Consider the following 23,197-nt stretch of genomic DNA (forward strand, 5'->3'; position numbering starts at 1 on the left):
TCATTAGATTTCATTCCCTCAAATACCTTACTTGGCCTGGCTAACTTTTTCCACGTAAATTTGATGATGCAATGCATTCTATAACCTTTTAAAACATCAAGTTCCATGATTATAGGGACAAAAGTTAAAAATTAGTTTCAATTTTCCTTTAAAACCACAATTTTGCTGCACTTATTTTAAGCTATATATTTGCTTACTTTATATTTTAGATTTATTTGGTATTCAAATTAAATTAATTAGCCTATTAACATTACATGCACCAAAATATGTATATAGAAATATATTTAACTTTGAATTCAATTCATCAATTACAAAGGTTTAAAAGTCATATACTTCATTTAGTGCTATTTCCAGTTTACATAGTAGTTTCCTCCTTCGAGATTTATTTGCTAAATATGGAATATCTATTTATATTCTCAGATGTCTTTTTGAACAAGGGAACTACAGGAATTTCGCAAGTAAACCAAACAAAAACTATTTAACTTTATTTTATTCCAAATTACAAGTCATCCTCCAGTCGTTTGTTACAACAAAAGCGATTAATTACACCAAGACACATACAGTCCCTCCAAAAGCAGACAAGTGACCCAAACCCCTTCTCCGTCTTACGGCCCCATGACACCATTCAATGTAAGTGATTGAGTCAGGCAAATGGTCAGAGACGTGCAAAGCTAATGTCCTCCTGCCCCGTTCTTCCTCCCCCAGCAGGACAGCAGGTCGGACTAACGTCGCCTTCACCGTACACGCGGACCACCAGACTAGTCTAAATTCTGTGTGATACATCTTGCAAAAATCCATCCCATAGCCAGGTAATTAGGGAGGAATGTCCAGCACCTGATTGGAACACTCCTTCGGGTGTTCTGAAGTTAATGTGCATGATCAGATCTTTCAGCTTTCAGTTTTTACAAGTCTTTGAATGGAAGTTTTGCACTGATCACCTGAACAGGACTACAAGGCTAAGAACAGTCGTTTCATATTGCTCATCAAATACCAAGACAATAAAAATTCGTGCTTGTTTTATTTATCAGATCTTTCAGCTTTCAGTTTTTACAAGTCCTTGAATGGAAGTTTTGCACTGATCACCTGAACAGGACTGCAAGGCTAAGAACAGTCGTTTCATATTGCTCATCAAATACAAGACAATAAAAATTCATGTTTGTTTTACTTATCAGAATGGGGCCACGCCTAAAATTGCTGTTAAATATTGAACAAGAAAGCCATGATTTCATGTTGTTCACTAGAATTGGCCTACACATTAAAATTACTGTTCCACATAGTCATAGGGCCTACAAGATACCAAAAACTACAACTCTGTATTGACTCAACAGTACAAGGCCACAGAAGAATGAGCATTGCCTTGTGGAACGAGTATTGGCTACGAAAAACTTCATGGAGGATTACTGCTTTCAATTTAGGCATCAATACCTCAAGACTTGCCTTTAAAATACTATTGTTAAACTACTGGCAAGCCAAGTTTCAATATCTATTTGCTTGGTACTCTACATCAAGGCCTTTTGTCTTCTCTTCAGTAACATTTGCCCACTTAAAAACTTTTATAAGAATAATGTAATTATACACAGTTCCTACATTTGTTATGTATAGTGCTGAAAGGTATCGCTTTTTATCTAAAGTGTCAAGTCAATTTTGCAGACTTTTGTCTGTTAAGACAGAATGACCAATGCTCATTCCTGTTCCAGTCACTATATATGCATTTCTCAGGTTACTGAACTCCCAGTTCATGACGATGCAATGACCTTTATATAAAAAAATATTCCAGAGAATATTGAACCTCTATTCTTGTGAGTACTCTCAAGTAAAATCCACTCTGGATATGACAGAATTTCTAAGGAAAATCCTTTCCTCAGTTAACATGACCTCTGGAAAAAAAAAAGCCGTAACTGACACTTTGTGGGCTAAAACCCCTCCATAACTGACACTTTGTGGGCTAAAACCCCTCCATATTTGACACTTTGTGGGCTAAAACCCCTCCATAACCAACACTTTGGGCTAAAACCCCTCCATAACTGACACTTTCTGGGCTAAAACCTCTTCATAGCTGACACTTTCTTGGTTAAAAATTCCCTCTAACTGACACACTTCATAAGCAAACATTATAAGTCGAACTGATTCTACCTAAAAAAAAAAAAAAAAAAACTTTCTTGGTGAAAACTGACGAACTAGCATTTTCCACCATAAAAACACAACTAATACCCAACAAAAACAATTTATCCAGGCTAATAAACTTCAGGACAATAATAAAAAAAAACTCCTTGGGAAAAACACTCAAAAAAATCTCCTAAGCAAAGGAACCTGTAAAGTGACATTTTGGGGGTAGAAAACTTGTAAGCCAACAGACCCACCAACTAAAATTCACAAACTAATAATGTACAGACAGAACCAAAACCTCCTTAATCAACAAACTTCCCTCATAAAAATTGCTTCCATACTAACACACTTTCTAGGCAACTCACTCCCAAGCTGGTACACTTTCTACGCAAAATACCATTCCAAGTCAACACACTTATCAGGCAAAACCTCTCATCCTCCCAAAAATACAATTTATAGGCAAAAAAGAAGTCTACCAAACTGAACACTTTTTAGGTAAAGTTACCACCCACAGATTTCAAGCCGAAAAACTCGTGAACTATAGGCTTTCTGAGCATAAAACTCACGCGATATAGAGCATTAGACCCCTTAACACATGAAACTTGAGAATAAATCCGAAACCAATCGACTTTCTAAAGAAAAGTCTCCCAAACCAGAAGACTTCCCAGCAGTAAAACATCACGAACTAATAAACTTTTTAAGCAAAAAAAAAAAAAAAAAAAACCACACACACTTTACAGCCAATAAATATCTCAGACTTCTAACAAAAAAAAAAAAGAACCAACAGACTTTCTACCCAAAATATCCAAACCAGGAGACATTCTACTTCAGAAAATACAAACTAACAAGACTTCTATGGCAAATACAAACAGTTTGTAACAAGAATAATAGTTAACAGACTACCAGCAAAAGTCATAAACAGACTTCCTAGAAAAAAATACAGCAAACTAACAGACTTTTGTTGAAAACACTCAAATCCAGAAATCTCTGGAGCCAAGGTATTAAGGATAACAGATTTCTTGTTCAATTCAACAGGATTCCTGAAGGCAAAACGGTCACAAACTAACAGAACAAACATGAGAGGAAAAGCAACAAACACATATTGTATATAAAAAGGTCACAAACTGCCAGAATTACATTAGGGAGAATATCACAAACTAGTGTACATTCTAAACCCAAAAGTATTAACAAAGCAACACATTTCTGGAATGCAAAACGTAGAGAGCAGCTGATCCGAATGTAAAATATTATGAAGAACTAAACTTTCTCAGACTAACAGACATTTTTTATAAAAGTAAAGCATCGCACAATCAGACACTTCCTGAAGGTAAAAATCCAGAGAAACTTCCCAAACCCTCAGACCAAGAAATGTCAAGTATCACAGACTAACATTAAAGCCAAAACTATCATAAGCTAAGACATTCTAAACCAAATCTAGCAAGAGCAAGGACTTCCTGTATCCGGATTGATCCTAAACCAGATTTTTTTTTTTAAATCCTGGACTTGTTTCAGACACCATTAAAGATGTCCAGTGCTTAAAACTTTGTAGCATATACTCATGTTACTCTAATGATGGTGAACCCTGAATTCTGTCCTTATGCAACAAGAAGACAATCTCAAATTATCACACGCAATTCTTGGGGCCCTATTTACCACACAGGAATGTAAACAAACTGAATCTCAGACTAGACATCACAAACTCTGCTGTTAAGGCCTAACACTCATACTGAATTCGATGCTCTACTGTCACGAAATAATTCCGGAGCTCTGAAACCTACTACAAACTAATTTATTAATATTGTAATCCATTGTGAGTAACTGATTACCAAATTTCAATGTCACCAGCAAATTGCTGAATACTAGATTCACGGTCTTCTACAAATTGCCAAGTACCAAATCCTCTGTCAACACCTGAAATCCGATGAACAAATCCATTGTCACCAAGGAATAGCTGGATAACAGATAATCACAGACATGCACTTCCTAAATGCCCAGCGCAACAATAACAAACTATTGCTGCCGTATTCCACACTCTGCTGTTATGAACCAAACTTTCTTAGCCCAAACGTAGACTGTAGAACACTTTAGGAATCTTTTATCACAAGGCACAATCCTGACCAAATGAAAAATTCCATCACGCTCTTCCTTTAGCAATCACAATCTACAGAGTGTGAAAGCTTTCCTGTAAACCAAAATATACTGTCACGAACTAGAATCAAATTAATCACAACCTCTTATCATTATTGCGTACGAAAACCAAAGTTATTAACAATAACCTATATATGTACACACAAATTCTGTCTTTAGTTTATTTTCTAGTTTATATTCTAAAGTATCTCGAGCAAAGACTTGATTAAAACACGGACCACCAACATGAAAATAGACTTATTTAATCCTATATTACATATATTGTCAACTTCGACCTTTATAATAAAACTATAGAAAGTTAAACCTTAACAAAACCTCTAAACAACTCCACTGAAATCTAAAATTTAAATTGCAAATAAAAACCAGTTCAATTTCTAACCTCCATCGGGACCAGTGTCAAAAATCAAGTTGACCAAGACAAAGACATTGTAACATACTGCAGTAAGTCCTGCCAAGATAATTTTGGAGCAATATAAAAGCTATACCAGTTTTACATCTCAATATCCACAAAATCAAATCAAATCTCGTAAAAGACGTTCTCTCAGCACCAAAATGACAATCAGTACCAATCAAGGCATGCCTCTCCAGTTCCAAGGGCGTACACAAATCTTAGTAGACCAATACAATGACTCCATTGTTTTTTAAGCCTTCAAAGGAAACCTAAGAACACAATTAATCATCTTGAAGTTTCAGAAATTGACATTAAATGTTTCTGTAATTCTGAAAGGAAATGGCAACTAGTTTCTCCATAGGATCTAATTCATCTAAATCTTATAAAGCTTCACACTAGTATACTTTTACATCAGTCAAGCCTTCCATTGGAAAGGCGACCTAAAAAAAAGTTTTCACACTAGACAAGTCCATTGGAAAGGCGACCTAAAAATGTAGACAGTTTCCACATTCACATTAAATGACAGGGAAAACTATCGTTCTAAAATTCTACTTTTGCATTCAGTGAAGCCTGGATTATCACCTTACGCAGCCTCAAAATCCCAGCATGCCTTTTGGTAAGGTATTTGGTGATATTACAGTAACCTTTCCGGTATATGAAAGGCTATATTATTGCACATTACACTGGTCAACAAGCTTAGTGTCTGTCATTTTTAGGCCCAAAATATTTATCAAATTCCCGGTTTTGTCTAATTACAGACGATGTCATGAATTTACAAGGTTTCTCACACAGAATCTTAAAAATAGTCGTCGTGGTATTTGTCCCTCCTTTATTTCAGGTACACGAATGCAGTGTAGAGGCTTAGACGAGAAGGTGTTTAAGCCCCAAGCTGATACCCCCTTTCGAAACGATGGTATGTGTCCAAAATGTAATTAAAAAGTTTTGTCATGTGACCAAAAGGATTACTACGTAACTTGCCAAATGCTCTGATAAGACTTGCTTTACAGCTTTTAGCAAAACTTCTAACTTTCTAAATGTTTTGAAACTTTATAACTTTTAAGACTTCTGACAGATATAAATGATATTAAATACTTGAAAATAATCCTACGAAACATTTTTATGTAAATCGGTTTAAAAAAAACTTATGTGGTGCAGTCAGTCAAATCCAACATCAGCAAAAATAAGGAATTTTGCCCAATAAGTTCCCCAATCTTGGAAAATGATGCTCTAGAAGTTAGAATTATTCCATTACATCAAAAAATTTACACGAATTTGGCCAAGAAATAGTATTTTAACCAACGGAATCTATTAATTAACTTATTAGTAATATGCGATAATTCGGTATAAAAGTTTTTCCCCAACTGAGAACTTTTCTTTAAAACTTATCACAGCATTTCATCTAACTGTCCGAAGCAATTTCAGTCAAGTATCCGTAATGAAAAATAAATCAATCTTATGTATAAATGTCCCTAGCCACTAATGATTACAAGTCAATTTACACACAGCTCTGAGGACATTATTCTGACAGCTGCAAAGCCGACAGTACAATTGCAATCACATTCGAAAATATATAAATCATCACAAGTCTTTTGCCTAATGCTTCTCGTTTTCCAAGAGATTTAATACAAGACTCAGATTCTGTAACAAGACGTTGGAGAAAATCCAGCGTGAAATCTTAAAGAGAACGAAAACAGATGTCAAAATATATGAAAATAATAGATTTTCTTAAAGTTATTCATAAAAAAATTAATTAGGATTTTTTTTAGGCCATTACACAGTTCGATACAAAATTCTGGTAGTAAAAATCTTGATGTTCAGTACACCATATCAAGACACTACATGTTAAGCTAGGATTTGCTAATATACAAATACAGCAATATGAGCGAATAGGCCAAGGCTTATCTTAGTAGTAACCTAACTCCCTCCTTGGACTTCCTGTACATAAAAGTTCACTTTTGACATTAAAAAGGTCAAAAAACATTTTTTCATTTGTAACATACAAAACTGGAGTATACCTGAGAAAGCACAAGGGAAGTATATGAGGCTCTTCCCACCTCACAATCAGCTGTCAGCTTAGAAAACTTAAAACCCCTTGAGTCGACTTCAAAGCTGGTATCCGATTGGCTGTATACCTCCTGCTGGGGGCATTCCCTCCTTAGGGGCACTGCAATGCTGACCCCAAGGAGTCTTTTATTTAAAGCTTTTCCAGTTTTACATAGTATATACACACACACACATATATATATATACAGTATATATATAAGAGGACTTCCGTACTTCAACTTGCGTTCCTTAAAAATGAGCAACAATTCTTAGATTTTTCAAACTGTTCAGGTTTACAAATAAATATCTGACAGGCACTGCTCTAATTCTCACTTTGTGCGCAACACTAAAAAAAAAAAATCCCTGTTCTCAAATATTAATATGAGATGAAACTCCTAACTTAACCACACCAAGAAACATGTACTACTACTAAAAAAAACAGTTCTCAAATATTAAGATGAGATAAAACTCCTAACTTGACCACATTAAGATATATGAACTACTCTGAATTTAAAAAGAAAAAAAAAAAGTCTAGAATTCACTTAAGAATATGGTAATAAAATAAAATATTTTACGTCCAAAGATCTACCAGAGTTTCATACCTGAACAACCTAAGATCCAAATATCTGTTAGCATGATACAACTGAACATCTTTAAGTGTTTTGAGAATGTGTTTAGGGTAGGAATGTAAGAGTGAAAATGGTAAGAGTGAGGGACATAATCCCTGTGTCTGGAAGCGATGGAAAAAACTCCTTGTTGTGTAGTTTAAGTGTTTGTTTGGAGTAGGAATTTAAGTGTGAAAATGGTAAGAGTGAGGGACTTTATCTCTGTACCTGGGAGCAATGGCAAAAACTCCCTGTTGTGTAGTTTAAGTGTGTTTAGAGTAGGAATTAAGTGTGAAAATGTAAGAGTGAGGACATAATCCCTGCGTCTGGAAGCAATGACAGAAACTACTTGTTGTGTAGTTTAAGTGTGTGTTTAGAGTAGGAATTTAAGTGTGAAAATGGTAAGAGTTAGGGACATTACCCGTGTGTCTGGAAGCAATGACAAAATCACTTTAGTGTGTGTGTGTGTGTGTGTGTGTGTGTGTGATGGGGTTTCAGCACAGTGGAAATCTATATAATGATCTTTAAGAAAACACATTTAGAGGTGCTTCAGTAAAACAGAGAGAGAGAGAGAGAGAGAGAGAGAGAGAGAGAGAGAGAGAGAGAGAGAGAGAGAGAGAGAGAGAGAGAGAGAGAATGAAATCTCTAAAGAAAAATCACGTTGACTTCATTACAGCAAGAAACGTGCAGGTTATCATCTGCCAAGGATTCAAATGATCAGAACTGTTTCTACATTGCAAAGTGGGTGAAATTCTGCAGCTTCCAAGTCATGTTGTCAATATGCAATGTGTTTCTATACAATAGCATGAAGAGCAGACCGAAGACATCCCCTTGATTGTTTAGTGTGTGATTTCATGCTCATAAAAAAGAAGTCTAGTCAGTATAGAAGGTTGAGAGGAGGTGGTGTGGGCAATGTCTTAGTTAATCATATCAGTTTAGAAAACTATCTCACTTCTGTATCTTGTTTCTATGGCTAATAATATTGCGAACAATTTTAGAACTTCAGATTTCTGAAAATGGCCACTGGGGAAGATTTTGTTTAGCCATGAGTCCCCAGATTCAAAGTTTATCAAACTTAGATCACAATGTCTACACGATATGTTGTAACCAAGGAGACACTGGATATTATAATTTTCTTGGCTTTTCATTGTGCCAAGAAATAACTAAGGAACTAATTACTTTTTCTAACCAAATGAAGGCTAAGACTTGATGAGACCTGAGCATAAGCTGAAATACAGAAGTCCTCGTACACAATACACAATATGGTATTACAATAATTTTCCCATAATTCAAATTATAAAAGTTACATTTTTAACAACAATATTTAACTGAATCATGATCTGATCAAATTAATTAAATTCAATGGGAACTGAATGACACATCACTAAAAAACACAATATCTTAATATAAAAAACTCCATATATCAAGACACCGTTGCAGTGAAATTCCTAACTTTACAAAACCTATAACTCATGAATAATAAACATGAATTTCTCAAACAATTCGCATGCATCTAAAACACACCACATTAAAATCTAACTACAGGCACTGTCCTAAATGATTTCGTTTCTAATCTGGGACAAAACTCTTCTGCTAAGATTTCATCTTAGATAACTATTTGAAATTTCCTTGGTACCTGATATCATCTTTACTTTATATGACTTCTTGTTTACGTAAAGGCTTCAATGTAAGTCATTCATGGGGAAAACACACTCAAAACCAAAATCCCTGACTACTGATATCAGTTAACTAAACAGGTACTGTTCTAATTCCTAAAAAGTCCACTAAGAAATGAATTTCCCTTCTATAACAAAGGTCTGAAAAGTATTAAGTGCTCGAGTGAAAAATGAAAGATCAGTTAAGATGATTTTAATCTTCCCAGAAAGTCTACCTACTAAGGTAAGTGCAGGCGAGTAACCCCTTTCCTTATTTCTGAAGAGTAACCCCTTTCCATAACTTTGAATGCTTATTAGTTCATCTACCAAAAATGTTAATGTTAAACTAGCCTTAAAACAGAGCATTTTTGAGTGTTTACTCATTCATATACTTGTGATACCATTGCTAACTATACCCAAGTTCCTTTAAATCAATTTTGTGAATATGGGTTTAAGAATCGATTCATTTGCCTGTAATTTTTTCAGAAAATCCAAATTATCCTCGAAGTAATACAGGCAGTTTGGGTAATGGCTTATTCATTAACCTAAAATTACCATTGACAAAGGTGCCCAACTCCCTATAAAGCAGCTCTTTCAACTGCTGAGATATGTATCCTGACACAATACTAAATTCTCCTTCAAGTTACTCTTTCAATCTGGAACCTTTACATGCAAAGCAGTGTCCTGATATATGCAGACATGCCATGATAATAATGCTCTTGATAAGGTACTCTGCAATATTTACAGTATTAACTTTTAATTGATGTATGTTTAGTGTTAAGCAAGATACATTACCTCCATGGCAAGATTTTTGTACAAAAGCATCGTTTAATTGCTTGAAAATAATGACAGGTTCTCCAACTACCATTAAATTTAAGATAAAATTGATAAAAAAAAAAAAATTCTGAGATACCTCCTGTTCTAGAACGTAGACATGTAATTATTTCAGGATGATATGTCCTTTCTGTATTCAAGTCTGTGCATAACCTAAGTCTTACAGTATAAATTTCAGCGCTTTACATAATATTACAGTAACTCAAGACCTCGAAGCTATTAAGAATTAAATTCTGAAGGAACTATGATATAATTCAATAACTGAACAGACTATAGTTAAGGCTGCATGAAGGGTACAAGAAGCTTTTAACTCGAAGTCCCCACTATGACTGAATGACTGACTATTTATAAGACTTACTGAGAAGAAAATATCATTAATGATTTGTACACTGTTGAAAATATTACCTATTTATAAAGTTTAATACATATTCCACAAAATCATAAAAAGCTATTTCTTCCAAGCAATGAACTTTTGCTGTTGATCCTTTGTATGAACTTCAGGAAAATGACTGAAATTACAGTAATTAAAATAACCTGCTATTAATCTTACTAGACTTTTGTACCCAGGGGAGTATGCGCTGAATAATGACCTACTGGATACAGCGAATCAAAACAAAGTTAATGATAAAACTATCATGTGACCTCTTGATACAAAATAGTCAAATTGTAGCTTTGGCTACTTAATAGCTATTATTTCGTTGATAATAAAATTATATTTAATAGTAAGTAATCAGAAACATTCTGATATTAAACTACTGAATATCATAGATTTAAAAAATGTGTAACCATAAATATGCTAATGCACTTGATGGCTGACATGAACATTTCTTAGAAATTAAAGTTAAAACTATGCTTCTTGAAACACTAAATTAAAACGATAAAATATTTGAATAAAAAGAGATATGTATCCTGACACAAACTGAGTTCTTCAATAGCCAATATTTTATTGTTACGAATCTTACGTTATGGAAAATGTGTCCTGAAGAATGACAGATATATAGCTAACATTGAATAAAACACTGAATTACCTAAGTATCCGGATACAATGATACTAGGTTCATGTAAAAGTAAAACTATGTATCCTGTAATTACTTGATACCTAATGGGAAACAAATAAGGAATATAAATAAAAAGTTGTACATTCTAAACAATTTTTGAGCTCAAGGCCAGTCTCCTAGTAGGAAATAATTTTGTAAAATTAACTGTACTGAAATCCTTGATATAATATACTCAAGAATCTTCTATAAATTAGGGTATGTATCTTAAAAGTATAGTGAGGTACTACATAGCTATTGTTGAAGTAATATGAAGATGAGTTAGTAATATGTACCTCAAAACACTGAACTATTTAAAAGCTGACAGAGAAATTAAGTTGGAAAATGGCAATGTATACTAATATACTGAACTACCTGATATCAAATCTGTGTATCATTAAACACACTGACCTATAAATTAGCTGATGTTCAACTTATAAGAAGCCTGAATAAATGTTTAACAGGTAATATTTAGATATAAAAATATAAATATAAAAAAGTCTATGTATGCTGAATAGTACGGGGCAACCTGATGGCTAACATGAAATCTTGAGGAGAGATGAATGCAGAAAATACATTCTTGAAATATTAAATCAGTAGCAAATTTAAGAGATTAATTACGTACCCTGTTCACAATTGACTATGATAAAGACTCCTATAATTCCTACCTACAAACTAAATGAAACAAAGCTGAACTCTACCAGACTTTTTGTCAACAGACACCTTATGACCTTGATAAAACACTTGCACAATAAAATAAAGCTAACCTTATCGTAGTTTTGATAGTCAAAGGAGGAAGATTGTAAACTCTGTTTACCAGAGTAAGACTGTACAACATTTTTTTATGTTAAAAAGGACCTATTTTTTGCTACTTCGTCTCTTATCACGAGGTAAAATCTGTGAATAACCACGTTCGTGTTTCTGTGACACGTGGTACAAACTTGGTAAATAAAACTGTTGTTTTCTCTTGAAGTTAATGATCTTCTTCCACAGCAGATATGCTCTTGGAATTTCAAGGCGAGACTGGAGTCTATTCCAACTCGGCCCATTTATGCTTGCAGTAAGCAAAACTCCTGAAGAGATGAGGAAGAAGTTAATGGCATCACACCAAATTGCAATTTTAGTGTGTTAAGATAAAAAGACAATTCATTAAAACCAGGCCACAAACATCCTATACCAAGGTCCCTTGTACTAAAAGGGGCACAGGTGGGAAGGACAGAATATCAGTAGTCTTTTTAACAGACATCTTGATGAAAGGAAATTTTAAAACTGGATTGCAATGCTAATTCTGCTTATAAAAGTGAAAGGCTTCCTAATGTAAGTTCCAATTATCAAATTACAAGAAGAAGTCCTTTATCTTATTCAGATATCTTCATTATCATTATTATTGGTACTTGGGCCTGGCAATAACATTTATAAGACAATGCCAATAATTTCACGTAATCTGGTAGGATTTTTAAGCACTAACAATGTCCCACCTCTTTCTCATTAGTCGTAAATCCTCTAAGTATTTCCCAAATTAGCTCGGTTATTTAGAAAAAGAGAAGAGACATTTAATGCTCTCACTAACTGTATTTCTCTAGGTACTGATAAAAACCAAACCATTTTATATGAAACACCTTGAAATTGACCCATAATCACTAGAGAGTGGCAGAGAAAACTAAACTAGTCTTACAGGGCTTCAAAAATTCAAACTGCCAAGATTTTTTATATGAAAGGTATGAATTATAAAAAAAGATCTACACAACTTATCCTACAATTACCCCTTCTTAGACTTTACAAAGGAGAACCTGGTAATCTGTTATTTTATGAAAAAAAAAATTCAGAATCTTGATTTTGAAAATGGTATCCAAAATTCTCCATCTGGAAGATTAATTATTACCTGTATATTGAGCTACCTGGACTGCACATTAGGTATTCATACAAGACTATCTTTCCCCATTGGAATTCCAACAGAGGTCAAAACTGTCAACATTATTCTAGGTCGTTAAAGTGTATATCGGTTTTATAACTCTATTACATCACAAAGTTGGCACATCTATATATTTCACTTCTGGTTACTCTTGGTAACTGTAGCAGGGTTGAGTACTTAAACACATACCATACCTAGAGAATTATATTTCAAATTTAACGTTTTGCTACATTTACGTGCAATATTTTCAAAACAGACCAATAAGAAACAAATCGCAAAGGCAGAATTTTACAATTAAGAGACATGCATAAATATATTCAAATTATGAAATATGCTAACAACACTTTAAAATACTAATTATAAGAAAGTATTTACCATATATACAAATAATAAATTAAGCGCGCATTAAAATATCAAAAGATGTATAGAGGATAGGCACTGCTGTATATATGGACAAGGTGTGTGTTCAAGTACTGTACTTAGTACTGCTGGTTATAAAAACTTAAAATGTGAACTGTTTCACGGACATTCTTATGCTCAGGTTTTGTACTAACGTGAACATTTTTTCAAGGAAATCGTTGTGCAAAATGGGTGTTTTCTTTTTTGTTCCAGATTCTACTTTATATAGTCAATCAATGACAACCTTGTATTCATTGCAGAGCAGAAGATCAGTAGTAGTTTTGTCAATGCCTTACCTTTACAAGCTGTGGATTCAGATGAAGAACAGGCCTTGACCCACTGAATTATAAGACGTTTAAAGTCTCCTCACACTCCAGTTTCTAGTACTGACAGTAGTTCTCCCCCTAGTTGCTCAACCTGAAAGAAAAACACTTAATCAGATCCTGATAATGTTAGTTCAAGTCATTGGCCTCTACATGTACTGGAATTCTTGTACTTTCTATTTTATATATAAAGCTCTTACACAAAATATTCCCAATTCATCATGGTGAGTTGAAAGCAAGTGAACTTCAAATGACAGTATCATTGCCCTATTAACTTTACTTTTTTGTATACAAGTCACTTTATATATTAAAGGTGTTTAGCTCAACTGAAGAGGCTTCATGAAGTTGAACAATATAACTGCAACTGACTTATTTACCTAAAGTCATCGTTCTCCAACATTTCACTGTAAATGTTTGTAGTTTATTATATAAAGTCAATTAGTTTTACTTACTAAAGCTAGCTGTGCCATTTAGATAACCTGACGTCAAGAGAATAACAAATATCCATACATTTCATAAATGAAAATAACTGTTCACTCAAGCTACAGTACTCTTATTTCATAGTCTTTGAACAGTCTACAGCCTGATTCACATCTTTAAAGTCTACTTCCATTTGTGGCCTTGCAGAATTTTCACGAACACGAATATTTGTCCTGTATATTAAATATCACCTTTAGATTTTTTATTCTTTTAGTACTACCAATCTTGGTTTACTTTAGTTTCCTAAGTCTACACTTTTGTATTCATATTCATAGCATTAAGAAAAATTTAAAAGCTTTACCTCTTATCTGAATGGTCTCCTGAGAGGCAGTTTCAGAATTTCATCCCACGAAATACTTGAGGCCTCCCCTATGATAATCCAGGTTTTGACCACATAAGCCAGCAGTCAGGTTTCTCTTCCTAGTGTTTGTCTCCAGGGCGAGACTCCTATCAGCCATCATTTGGTTCACAAAGCTGGGGTCCTCTTGTCAGATTCTACAGATAGTTTTCTTGATGAACTACAACTCCTGTGTCATGAAACTCACAGATATCTCCATATTTTGGCATCTCTTCTTTCCTGGGGCAATCTGCAGGTAGTTTGGGGCCTTGAGCTTGAGAAATTAAGCTTTCTAATAACTCGTGTATAGACCAAATTGAAGACAGGTAATTATAAGGTGGTTTCATAATTTTCTCAGTTTTCTTGCTTTATATTTGGCCATCTGCTTTGGGGGATTAAATATTCTAACTCCTCCTGTTCTTTATACCCTTGGCACATGCTTAAATCCATTGTAGCTGGTAACATCTGCGAAGCATGCTCAACTCTGTAAGGTAGCCAAAGGCCTCATCATACAAGTGGTGACATAAATCAATGGAATAGAAAGATTCCCAGAGGGCCTCCACACAACAACATAGAAAACATGCTAGGAATTTTACAGTTACGACTAAAATGTGGAATAGTTTGCCTAGTGCAGCTGTGGAAACTTCTGATTTCCAAATTGCTCTCTGCTGACGTCATCTGAATTCAGGTGTATTGGTTTTATTTTCTATTCCCTTATATTTATCTATTTATCACCTCTTCCTATAGCTTGTCTCTCTCTTTAGGATGATTTCCCTTTGGAGCCCTCTTGGTTCTAAATTCTGTTGACTCTGTCCAAATGGATTTTCAGCTGAATTAAAGACAGAAAGAAAGAATAAAAACTCTTTCAAGTTTGACTTGGGTCTGATACTGTAGACACATATCAGAGGTGCGGCCTAAATGGGAGGCAGTACGACTCTGTATGTAGCCACTAACCTCGTCATTTCTCTACTTACTCGGTGAAGTGGAACTGGAGCCTGGGTCCCAGGGTGGGCCATTCATTTTAGGAAGTATCCTATCAGGTGGGGAGTTTGTATTTAGCACTTGCAGCTTGGTACATCTGATTTCTGTGTCCCTCATTCATATGTGATTTCAATAACTATTTTTCCTGCCACCTTTCTTATGATAACTTTCATCTGACCTTGATTTTTTCATCTTAACAGATATTCATTATCATAAATCTGTGTTCTCGTTCCTTTCCCAGATGCAGTAATTTTGGATACCGTCTTCTGCCTATAGTTTTTGAGCTTGTAGTGCTCCTGTAACTGAAAACTGAGTAGTGAATTATCTTCTGCCTGCTTTGTACACCTTCTGAATACCTCGGACTTGCTAAATCTTCTTGTTGCACTCAAAGTATTGGTGGTCATGAATCTGCAAAGGATGAACCTCTGTATAGAAAGCAAAACTTACTAGAATAAGAAATGATATAGCTTAAACCTTCCCTTAATGAGCTAATTAAGACAGGTTTTCCTATGTACTTCCTGACCTTATGTAGTTTAGTATGAAAACAGAAGTGACAACGATTAAAATGAAAAAAAAAAAAACAAATACCATGGCAAAGTATACTGCAAATTGAAAGCACATAATGGCAGATAACTAGTAAAGTTTGATTATTATATGCTAGACAAGGCAGTCTGGAATGTCATTTATAAGGGCTCAGCTTAATGCTACAAATTCCATGAATACCACCTGCTTTATAAAACCCAGCATTGCATGAAAGCCACTTTTTTTTAATATATTGTAAAATATGTCAGTGGATGTCAAACATATCAGCTGATGTCACACTTATCTAAAGGTTTCATTAATTGTTATTGTTCTGCACTGCTGCAGATGTAAAGCAAAAACATGTCAAGTTGAATGTTAGTAATTGACAAAAAGAGCTTTGAAACAAATCAGATTCTTACGAAGTGTACATGACAATAACCTAAGACTTTTTAAGTTCCCAACAAATCAGTTTATTCCATTACTTTTTCCTAGGAATGATTCGACTCACAAATCGTGAGATCAAAATTTATTTTTCTGAAACTCAACATATGGCAGAATTACTGGGAGGGTACAATGCCAAAATATTTCAGCTCCATCCGAGAAGCTTGTCGAGTTCTTGCAACAGATTAGCGTTCATTACCATCAAGAAAGATTGTCTTCCATTTAGTATTTTTGTCATGTCTATAGTTACACTGTATATCAATCGTAAGCTTCCTTATCATTGCTTAGTTCACATAAAGTGATAAACACATTCCTTACCATTTAGGGAGAGTATGTGGCTGCACGATATTGTAGAACAGAAACTTGAAACTAAGTTGACGTTGATGTGACCTGATCAATTGTTCATACTGCTCAGAGACCTATGAAGCAAGAAATTCATTATTAGCACAGTATTAGTTACATCCAATCTAAGCCAAACCAGAGGGATTAAGCCTAGAGCAATATTTAGAGGGTAGTAATCTTAATCTGTAGATAATGGACGGGTCAAGTACACTGACTATACAGTACATTACACATGCAAAGCAGACACTAAAGTCAAGTTATAAGGGAGGATTATTTCAGGACGTAGTGTCACTAAATAAATATTATATGTATATAATTGAACATTACTAGCATATATATAATAAAAGGGATGAGTGAAGGAGTTGCCATGTAGCCAATATGATGGGGTTCAGAATGCATTGTGATACTTGAAGTGTCTTTCAGTACTTCAATACCAATTCCTAAAAAACTACGATCTCTAATTCTGGTTTTTCATGAGGAGCAAAAGTTAAGTCCTGTAATGCCAGAGTGCAAATGCAAAGTGAAGTTGACTGTCTTGTAGAAACAATAAAACAATTTTGCATATACTATATAATTATATGTGCCAAAGGTAATTTAAGATAATGCAGTTCCCGAACCTAATCAAGTTTGTATAATTTATAACAAGACACTTTTTGATCAATAGCCTAAGACTACTGTGCTGGGTAAATATTATTACGCTATTGCTATCCCGAGGTTCATAATTTTACTAATAACTATACAATAAACCTTCAGGAACGCCAGTGTTTATGCAAAAAAATGATTTAAGCATTTTCGATAAATATAAATATAATTGCACTCGTATCGACCCTTGAGTGATCGACAGAGTAATTACTATTTTGGGGCGAGTGTAGAACAACGCTGGCAGATTCCGCAAAGGAAAAGAAACCTAACCTTTCCTAGATTGCCATATCCTAACCTAACCAGACTTTGCCTTCCTAAACTTACTTAGGGCGCCGTGCTCTGACCTGGCCCGGGGGGCTTCTCTCTCCCTGGACGCCCCAAGTAACACTAAACATTGGAAAGTCCAGATTCAGTAGTTCTGTAAACTACCCTTTTTTTTTTTAAGAGATTGGTTGAGTAACCAAATAAAAAAAAATAACCTTACCGGGTTCAATTGTCAACTCCTGCTCTGTCACGAAGGTTGAACAGCATTCTGCTCGGACGTCAATTTCATCTATTTTGTGCCAAAGTGGTTCCTGGTTCCTCCTCCCGTCATTTTGGCATAAATTTAAGTCGTTTCAGTACATCCACAAAGTCGATCTGATACAACCAAGTTATTTCCACATGAACAGCTCAAACATTGAAACTGATTTCTTCAAACATTTATGATTTTCATCATCAAAACTGCCGCATTATAGTTATATTCATAGGCTCTCATCTGATTATAAGCAAGATTTGTTTCGAATAACTAGGTCGAAGTTTGCGTGTTTCAGTTATCTAATACATTCCACGTCTCTCATAAGCCTATTTAATTTTTCTGTATTTTTTCATTCTCAATAATTTCGTGATCCTAATATAATAAAGTATGTTAAACTACAATGTCGATTTCGCAAATCTCAATTTCCAGTGGTATGATTATTTAAAATACTTGCTGTATTCATAATACTATTTACCGCGAAAAGAGAGTACTAGATAAACACTTCACAAAATAATTCCCAACAACTAACATAAATAGTGAGAAATTGTTTTTGTTGACAACTGGTTAGAAATTTGACAACCACTGAACCTTCCAACAATGCTTACTCAAGAGTTGGGTGTCGCGCGAACACTGTTACCACAAAACAACACGTTTGCAATACTGGACAACGCATATAATTATGCTTTATCGTTTGACATATTCTAAGTTCCCTGTCAAGGGGGTTACAGTATGCATTGTAGAGTTGAATGTCGAGCTAACACTGATTATCACAAAACGATACAATTTGCAATACTAGAGCAAGTACACAATTTCGCTTTATTGAATGACATATCTGAATTCTCTGTTGAGACACTGGGTTTACTGAATTTTCTAAATGCCATATCTGGATTCTGGCGTCAGTAATCGAATCAATTCAAGTTTTTCTTTTATTTTATTCAGTAAAAATAAGTGACTAATATGTCAAAAAACCACGAGTTGTATCGAATTATCTTTATGGATTTACTGAAACGAATTGATGTGTAGGCGACCGTAGCCTTTGAGACGAAACTATCTGTAAATAAAAAAATATCCACATTATTACTTAATGAAAAAAGGGTTAATTCAAATAATCATAGATGAATCCTTCTTCCGTTCCAGAGAAACTGGACAATATAATTCCTTAATTTATACAGCTACTGGGCAATGGGAATTACCAATTGTGTTGTTATACTGCAGTCAAGAACCAAGCTATAATTCACTTTCACTTCAGCACTAGTTTCAAGTTTAATCCCATGATATCTTACTGGTGGCCTGTCACAAAACAGGAAAAATGTCTTAAATACCATTTATTAGTGCTCAGTTAGGTTTTAGGTTAGAGTCCTGAGCCTCGCAAGGCTCACAGGGCCGGCGCTGAACTTTGGTTTCGCAGGCCGATAGGCAGTGGGGAGAAGTCCTGCTTGCCTAAGAATGGCCAGTGTGTCGCTAGGGACACTGTTTAACACCCCTGCCCAAGGGGTGGTACCTATTTTCTTACTAACCCTCTCGAGGTTTCAGACCACTAGGTTGGCGGGAAACGGGATTTATGCAATGGCATCATCCACAAGCCACCAGTGAGCAGCCGGTGTACTCCCGGTGGCCTCGATTTGAACCTCGGTCCGCCACGACAAAATGGCAGGCGAGAAGTCCTTCAAAAGACCACTGTGCCAACACGGCATCAGTGCAAAGAAAAATAATTACTGTTACCGGTTTCTTATATTGAAAACGATCTGAATAACTCAGATACCTAATAATTCAGAATCCATGAACACAGACAAACGCTAACAGTGTGCTATTCCTTCATATAAGTACTTTTGAAATACATACCTGACACGTAACATGTCAAGATTTAGCAATATTTATTTCCTTTGGTGTTATATCGACTTGGGGATTTTTAGCACTCAGATAAAATTGAATAGCAACCAGGAATAGACAGCTGATAACACAGCACTTCTGGCTAATAACTGAAAAATTAACATATATAAAATCTAAATTATCCTCTACCACCGATAATCATTCAGTTAAACCCACCAGCTACGCACAATAAAAATCACTAATCAAAATTATAGTAATTATATGACAAATATAAAACCAATATAAACCACTGGTTTACCGTCAGAAGTACCTGTAATACAACTGATAGTAAGTTTACCTAAACGATAATCTGTTTATAAAGTCAACTAAGCAATGGGTCTTCCTTTTTAACAATCTACTGCACAATTCTGTTATTTTTTCCTATTCGTCTTATTGCAATGATCATTGCAAGATATACCTCAATGCTCATTAGTAAAAAGCTTAAATGGCACCAGCATTCACAGTGTTGTCTTTCTGGAATGCCATGTATAAAAGTTTATTCCTGATGTTCTAGTTATCACAGAAACTTTGAATCACAGCACAGATACAGGATTCAACTAAGATAGGTATATCATCATCATCCTTGACAGAACTGCGTATTCACTTACCTTCGATCGCTATAGCCTATACATGCAAGGGTTTCATGACTAACCTCAACAAATATCCTTGCATTACTTTTACACAACAGGCCTTGAGGGTTGTACTGGGCCCATTCGTGTTAATTCTTAGTGTAGATTGTTTTGATAACCTATCTATACTTGAGGGTAATTCTACAGAAAAGCTGTTTAGTACAAGGCACCTCAGAGATTAGAGCACAAACTGAAGAAAACGGTAAATTTCTCCAAGGATCACACCTGTACTGCATTATATAAACCCTTTTGCACACTATTTAGTAAAAAACGTTAAGAAACGATAACCCCGTTCGCAGCTCTGTAAAATTAAATTTACCTATTTAAGTTACGGAATACTCCTAGTAACAAATCATGGCGATAAAATAATGACATTAAAAATACGAAGTCACTGAATTCACTAAACCTTTGCGAGCCAGTCACAAAATTGCAACATCTAATTTTACACAGTTATACAGTCAGCACACCCTACCAAAATTACGCCTAACTATAGATTGGCAATTATAGCTTTTACTTTCCTGCATTCTTGGTCATTCCTAGCCACACGGCCTCGTGCCGGGTTAATTAAGGGACATAAATGGCGTAATTAACCAGTCATTAAGTTAATTACTTATAATCAGGAACGAATTAATTCAAATAATCTCAATTAAGCTTCAGCTTCTCTGACCAGTCTGACAGGTATAGAGAGGCAGCCTTATACCTTAAAAGTAATTACCCTTCGGTAATTACGCTATCTGAATTACAAAGCGATGTTAATAATTTATTTTTCGGTTTCTATTCGCTTTCTTCCGTTAATTATGTATATAATTAGGAAGTAGGAGAGACGTGACTTACCTCGACCGACCCTTCCACTGTAAACAAACACAATTGCCAGAACCACTTCTTAATATCGTATTTTATTCACATCGAGTGCGTATATGAGTACCAGAACGCGCTTGTGAGTACGCAATGAATATAAAATACGTTAATTTATTAATTCTATACATTTTCTGGCCTTTTAAGCTGTTAATTTGAATATATGAAGGGTTTTCACTCTGCACGGTTTAAGACGTGGCAGATGGTTCTTGTTCCAAAAATGAGATTTGTAGAGCACTCTTCAAATATATATTAATAAATAAAAAATAAACAAAATAAATCAAGTTAATAGTATATAATATAATATTAATTAAGCGTGAAAAAGTATTTAGTTCTTTAATAAGGATTCGATATATTCTGAAACCGATGACGTCATATAACCTCTTTTACCTGCCGAACGGGGGTGGAATGATAAGAGTAACCATTTGTCTGTCCTTTCCTCCTAAATAGCCAAACCTTGGCCTCTCTGCTTTCATTCCCTTTAAATATATAGCACCTGTATCTGTATATTAAGCTGCCATATTTATGCCTGTGTAATTTACAGGTAATTGTAGGTAATTAAGCTTTTTCATAGAATAGCAAATTTATTTTCCAACTACATTGCAAGGAAGAACTAAAAATGTTGTGTCTTTTTGATGTATGGGACGATCTCCCAGTGGCCATATTATCTTCCCAGTTCATTCACTAACAATTGCAATGATGTAACCATAGTTATAACCATTCTGACGTCATACACAACTACTATATGTTCAAGAGGATTGACCATAGCATAAAACTTTCATATTATACCTCGAATAACCAAATGTTTTGAACCTCTCTCTCATATGGTTAGAAGGAGGCAGGCTTTAGTCTTACCCATTTTAACCTGGTCCATGCCTGAGGGAAAGGTCCTTCGAGTTATTTCAAAATATCTAATTCATCCTCTACCAAATGTGTTATATTACTTATCTAATTGTTTAATGTCAACACTTGTCTGGTATTGCCAAGGTAGCATTTTGATAAACAGTCAAAAGATAATTGCATTTTTCATGGAGTACAGTCTTTCGATTGGACAGTTATCGCACCTGGGTGGGGACACCCAGAGGTAGGTGGACCAAGCTCCTATTAAGTCTGTGGACGAACTATGTGCTGGCCTAGCAGAAATGCATCTAGCAGGTGCAGTTGTGTCGACACAGTTAGATACAGTGGGTATCTGACGCATGCATTTGGCGTTCTGTGCATGGCCTAAGTGCATGGAGACAGTGTGATAAGTGAGTGCGTATGTGTGCTGCACTCTCTAATGGTATATTATCAGAGGAACAGACAATCGCGAGGGGACTTGGGTTTTGGTGGCTGGGTGTGATTTGCCTTGTGCAGTGTTTAAGAACCGCCACCGTGAAGATACGTAATCTGCTGCCATAGAAAAGTGAGTAAGACAACTCATAAACACATGTCTTTTCGAGACATTATGTGGAAATACCCAGTTGTGCTGCAGTGAAATTCCGCTGTCTCTTCATTATGCATTTTCTCATTCTGTTCTCCATTGTGCATTTTTCTGTTTTGAATGTTGATTCTGTTTAACACCATTTCAGGTTTTAATATATGTTTCTTTTAACAGGAATTCTGGGTTCGTCCTATGAGGACGAACAATTTGGAAGCGGTGATCTTTTACATACTATATGACATTTATTTTGGTCTAGAATAATTATGACCTTTTTACTTTGTTTGGTGACCAGGATGCTAGTCACTAGTATTAGTTGATCTAGAATCATTAATCTGTTTGTGAATCAGAATTTCCTTTAGTTATGATTTCCATTTGTATGTCCATAGCTTTTGCTGAATTACTTTCGTTAAATTTGCAAATAAAGTCTAGTTTTGTATTTGGGTGCTTAATTCCAGCGGGCCTCTGTTTGAGGAGAGATTCAGTGAGAGGAGTGACAGGAGTCAACGAGGGAGAAGGAATTTGCTGACCCAGGACTGTCCACCGCTACACGAGAATCTTGGAGGGAGGGGGGGGGCGCGGTTAAGATGCTATGATGCTGTTCTTAAAACAGATACAGTAAGAGATTATGACCCTATCTGACCTGGGTATAGGGTTATTAACACATACGATATAGTTTTATATCCTGCATCTAAAACATTTCTGTGTATCT

At 35.1% G+C, this 23,197-nt stretch overlaps 1 long non-coding RNA gene across 2 annotated transcripts; it reads right to left on the reverse strand.

Annotated features, from left to right (window-relative positions):
• Window positions 1-7,885: 7,885 nt before the first annotated feature.
• LOC136848006 (uncharacterized) lies at window positions 7,886-21,237 on the reverse strand. Of its 2 annotated transcripts, none has more exons than XR_010855898.1 (6): window positions 21,045-21,237; window positions 17,680-18,763; window positions 16,530-16,630; window positions 14,232-15,656; window positions 13,424-13,544; window positions 7,886-11,889 (listed from the first exon to the last, which is right to left on the reverse strand). It is a non-coding gene; the product is annotated as an uncharacterized lncRNA (long non-coding RNA). The 2 variants fall into 2 exon arrangements; XR_010855899.1 differs by lacking the exon at window positions 21,045-21,237 and adding an exon at window positions 19,035-19,233.
• Window positions 21,238-23,197: the final 1,960 nt, after the last annotated feature.

The sequence above is a fragment of the Macrobrachium rosenbergii genome, chromosome 18 (assembly GCF_040412425.1).
Source record: "Macrobrachium rosenbergii isolate ZJJX-2024 chromosome 18, ASM4041242v1, whole genome shotgun sequence".
Classification (NCBI taxonomy): Eukaryota; Metazoa; Arthropoda; class Malacostraca; order Decapoda; family Palaemonidae; genus Macrobrachium; species Macrobrachium rosenbergii.